We start from the raw sequence: 5,450 nt of genomic DNA on the forward strand, positions 1-5,450 counted from the left end.
GTTGGGGGGTTGGGGGTTGGGTGTGTGTGTGTGGTTGGGGTGAGAGGGTCAGTGAAAACAGCAGAGTTTAGAAAGTATCTGTGAAATCAGAACAAAGAGCAGTTTGTTGTTCGTCACATTTTATTGTTTTATTTGAGCTGTGAAGTCTAGTGTCCCCTCAGGGCTCCTGTAGCTCAGCCTCATAAAACAAGAGGCTGTGTTCAGAGGATGATCAGGACGTGAAGGTGATCATTTAACCAGGTTCAGAGTTGTGGTAGTTAACGTTGTTTATCCTCAGTGACTTTAACTGAAGCTTCAGCTGTTCAGACTGTGACACTCGATGTGTTTCCACCTGTGTGTGTGTGTGTGTGTGTGTGTGTGTGTGTCGGAGGTTCAGACCCATTGTTGATGTTAAAGGCTAGTTAGCTGCTGTGCTAATCAGAGGTGACGTCGACTAAGGAGATAGTTGTCATATTTACTCTGTTTTCAGGTTCCTCAAACACAACACACTGACACGTTCACAATCATCACTGTTTCTTCATTATATGTTATAATGACACACACACACACACACACACACACACACACACACAGGTCCAGGTCTGGACTCTGGACTCTGGTGATGAGCAGATCATTTTAGGACGAAGGTCATGCATATAAATATATATGAAGAACTGGGCAACACATGTAATAACTCATAATCATCATCAATCAGAAGGACACACCCACCCCGGGCAGTGATTGGTCAGCTGTGGGGAGGTGAGGAGATGACCTCTCTCTTCCAGGACAGATGTTTAGATCACATCTGGTGAAAACAGCTGATCAGGTTTTGCCCTTCAGGCCTCGAATATCACACAGAGAATAGAGTTCAGTGTATTTAGACATTTCCTCATTATAATGTAGTGAGTGTTGTGACATCACAGTTTTGAGGTGAAGGTGAACACCTGAACACAGCAGATAACTAAACATATTGTGACACTGTGACCAAATCGACAAACCTGGACCTGGACCTGATTCTACCCTGGACCAGGTCTTTGTCTCTCTCTCTCACTTCAAGAGGAAACCACTGAGATGTCATGGGGGAATTTTCAAGACATGCATTTGTTTTTCCGCTCAGAGTGGGACCTCCCCTCATCGGGCTCTTCAGCATGAACTCAGTCACCTCTGAGCAGAGGCAGATACAGATCAAAGATCAAAGATCAAAGACCCGAGCTGAGGCCTAACCTCTGGACAGATGTGTCACATCCTCTCATCTCAATAACAAGAGTCTCTACGCTGGGGGGGATATACATATATATGTATATATATATATATATATATATATATATATATATATATATATATACATATATATATATACATCAACAGTGATGTCACCTACAAAGTGATATATTATTATTGCATATATACATCCTCTGGATATATGAAGATATAAGTTTATAACATATGAAATACCCACAGTAAAATGTGTATATGTACACACCTTCAAAATGTTTGATGATGTTTCATATGGTTTAATGTTTTGACCATTTACATTAAAAATATATATTTAATTTATATATGGGAATTTATTAAAACAACATACATATCTTATGTTTTGTTATTAATTTCTCATTCATTTTAATGTATTTTCTGTAAAAATGTCTCAAACATTTGGACTCTCAGACAAATACTGACAGGCTTTATGTTACATGTCTACAATATAAACATAAACATACTTGCATTTGATAGACATACAGTCTGTCAATATGAAATAGTTCCAAGTTCTAACAGGTTCTATATATATATTTTACATGTGTGCCTTTATTGTATATGTACATGTATTTCATGTACAGATGTTCAGTTTATGTTCATGTGTGACATTTGTGTAGCTGAGTGATGAGCTTCAGGTTCGTGTTGGTTAAAGTGGCAGGATGTGATAGTTTTTCCAGAGCCGTGATCTGTCACAGAGAACATCTGAGACTCCTGGCGATGAGTTCAGGTGCTTGTGGTTAAGTAGGAGGACTATGTTGATGAGTCAGTTACCTGTGATCTGAAGGGAAAGTCCACCAGCTTTCTACACCAGTCTGTGTCCAGGTGTTGGAAGAACCACAGCGTCGGCACTGAGGCCGGTGACCTCACTAAGAGCAGACAGACAAGTTGCATTTCGGGTAATGTAATCAGCAGGAAGAGGAAGAATGCACTCCAAAAAACAGAGGATATGTCTTTTTAAAAATTGATTCAGTCCTGAACCAGTCCAGACCACATCTCTTATCTACAGAGGTCCATGATTGAAACCTGGTGCAGAACCTGGATCTGTTAGACCCTCAGTGCTAACAGTGAAGTCTACCTTTCCTCAGGTGTGTCTCAGATCACACCTGTTGTCTTTTCACAGATTTTTACTTTAGAGTCTTTCACATGTTGATTTTAATTTGCTGCTGTGTCTGTAGATAAAGAAATTCTCCTATTATTAGACAACAGTTGATGTTTGAGTTCAGTCAGAGTGGTGGTGGTGTTAAACATGGTGTTAAACATGGTGTTAAACATGGTGTTAAACATGGTGTTAAACATGGTGTTCACAGCTTCAGGACCCTGATCTGGATCTGATCCGGATCAGATCTGGATCTGTAGGAAGCAGACTCTGCGGAGTCTTCCTCACAGCTGACGTGTTACACAGACAGTCTGCTGCTTCCTTCATCGTGCTAATGACGTTTCAATGACAACACTTTCACACATTTGATGGGTGGGGGGTTGGGGTGGGGCAGTGAAGCAAGAGGTGAGGAGGGGGCTGTGACCTGCAGCAGGTAACACCTCACACATTTAAACATGAACACACAGATACACAACTAATGACAGAAGCTGAAGATTCAGGTCCTGAGCGTCCAACTAGACCATTATTCTCCTGGACCAGGTTCTGAGATTTACAGTTAACTCCCAAATCACATCTGTCTGCATGAAACAGGAAGTACTACACACACTCAAAAACACACACACAGCTCTGATATAACAGCTTTATTATCTTAACATGACGCTGAAAACCAGTGACGTGCAGACAGGAAACGCATCATCGGAGCTGGCAGCCCTTCAGGAGAGCTCCTGTCCAGGAACCAGAGCAAAGGATTGGACTCAGAATGTGGTTTGGATGCAGTCTGAGGTCTCTCATTGTTTCCTTCACTGCTGGAAAATAAAACAGGAAAGTGTCAGACTCAAGTTGTTCTCGTTTGTTTTCTCTCTCTCTCTCTCTTGTGATGTGAAGGATCAGAATGAATGAGTCAGAATAGTTGGGTCTCTGAACCACACAAGAAGCAAGTCAGCTACTGTACACACACACGCACACACACACGCCAGACGCACGTACACACACACACACACACACACACACACACAGACTCTGCGCTGTGGCCTTGGAAAAAAACGTTTCCTCCTTCATGGATAGAACAAAATAAAATTTCATGTCAGAAAAAGGATTCAACACATAAAGAAAGTGAAGTGGTCATCACCTGAAGGTGTTATTTTCAAGGTGGAGCCTATGGGACCATGGACAGCTGGTTTGGACTCACCTGGACTCTCTCATTAGGTCTCAGTGAAGCCCTGAACCAAACCTTTATAAACTTATAATAATAGTCTGCAAAGCTCCACCCACTCACCTCTACATGTTTTTAACAGAGTGAGCAGAGATAGTGAGAGAGAGAGAGTGTGTGTGTGTGTGTGTGTGTGTGTCTAATCTGTCGCTGGCTGATGAAAAGGTTTTTTACTGCACTTGAATTGATGTGTTATCTGACACACCTGGCCGTCACTAGCCTTGACCTACATACCTGCTCACACACTCCACATCCTCACATCACTGAATACAACCAAAATAAACTGAGCTAAGCTCCGCCCACACAACACAAACATGCTTTTCTACTTTTCTGATGTGTTTAAATGAAGCTTCAAACTTTTCCCTCCACAGTGAGGCTCTGATCTCTGACCTTTGTCCCTCTGACTCTTACAGGATCATTTAACTTTCATTTACTTCACACACAGAACACAAAACAATCACCTCCATCCACTTAATATTGATTCTCTTCCTGTTTTCAAATCCCACCTCAAAAGTCACACCAGTGATTAATCATATTTATTTGAGTCCAATTACATTTATTCCCATTATTTTGTATTTTATACCTTGTACTTGCATTTGATCTCTTACTGTGTAGTAAGGTGTCCTCGACGAGGGCAAACGCGTCGCAACAGCCCAAAACCCTTGAGCTCCAGTTTAAGCAACTAACACGCCGTCAGATTCTTTCTGGCTGTCGGGTGTTCGGTTGAAGAGTGTAGTCTCGCTGTAGCTAAGATTGTTGGGTATGAAAGTATTTAATCTGCAGATAGAATGAACAGTGCAGTTGTGATTTTTCTGGACAGCACAGACAAAGTAAATCAGCTGCTTGAGAGTGGAGTCATAATTTGAGTCCTCATTAATAACTCCTGCTGAAAAGATCATCATTTCCAAACTGCCCCCTTTCCTGAGAAGTGAGCTTTTTGAGAAAGAGCCAGTAAGCTGGTCAAACAACTTTGTGACATTGAAAGTGTACTGTAGGCAAAGGACATGTCCAGATCTATGAGAGCTCTGGAGAGAGAAGTGGTGGAGCTGCAGGATTTAGCAGACTCCACAGGAGAACGAGAACACATTCAAGTTCTCAAAGGCAAAAGATCAGCTCTGTCGGACCTGCTGGGTATTTCTGCACAGGGTGCTCTGGTCCGATCTCGTTTCCAGAATGTGGTAAAAATGGATGCTCCCTCTCACTTTGTCTTCGGTCTGGAGCGTAAGAATGGTCAGAGGAGGCTGATTCACTCTCTGCGCTCTGACACTGGGCAGCTGCTGCAGGAGTCGGCTCAGATCTGTCAGTGTGCTGTTGGTTTTTACCAGGAGCTCTACAAGGCGGAGTTCCAGGAAGAACCAGAGGTGGCGCTGTCCTTCTTTGCGGGCCTTCCTAAGGTCTCTGAGGGGGATAATGTAGAGCTGGAGGCGCAGCTCTCTGCTCAGGAGCTGCAGGAGGCCCTGCAGAGCCTGCAGAGCGGGAAGGCTCCCGGGATTGACGGTCTTCCTGCAGACTTTTATAAGACTTTCTGGTCCGTCATTGGTGAGGACCTGTTGTTGGTTCTCCAGGACAGTCTGAGAACAGGGAGGTTGCCTCTGAGCTGCAGGAGAGCTGTGCTCACCCTCCTCCCAAAGAAAGGAGACCTGCAGGACATTAAGAACTGGCGTCCGGTGTCTTTACTTTGCACGGACTATAAACTGTTGTCCAAAGTATTGGCAGTGCGACTGAGAAAAGTGATGGAGCATGTCATTCACGTAGACCAGACATACTGTGTACCCGGCAGGTTGATATCTGATAACATTACTTTGATTCGGGACATTTTGAACCTCTCTGGTTCTTTGGGCTGTGAGCTTGGTCTGATTTCTCTAGATCAAGAAAAGGCTTTTGACCGAGTTGAGCACCAGTACTTGTGGC

General features: G+C 43.3%; 1 long non-coding RNA gene across 1 annotated transcript; it reads right to left on the reverse strand.

Annotated features, from left to right (window-relative positions):
- Positions 1 to 2,955: 2,955 nt before the first annotated feature.
- On the reverse strand, positions 2,956 to 3,543 carry LOC147818589 (uncharacterized). Its single transcript, XR_015437834.1, has 2 exons — positions 3,459 to 3,543; positions 2,956 to 3,132 (listed from the first exon to the last, which is right to left on the reverse strand). It is a non-coding gene; the product is annotated as an uncharacterized LOC147818589 (long non-coding RNA).
- Positions 3,544 to 5,450: the final 1,907 nt, after the last annotated feature.

This window comes from Seriola lalandi, unplaced genomic scaffold (genome assembly GCF_002814215.2).
Source record: "Seriola lalandi dorsalis isolate HSWRI2012SDOR001 ecotype SW California unplaced genomic scaffold, Sedor1 jcf7180002054557, whole genome shotgun sequence".
Taxonomy (NCBI): Eukaryota; Metazoa; Chordata; class Actinopteri; order Carangiformes; family Carangidae; genus Seriola; species Seriola lalandi.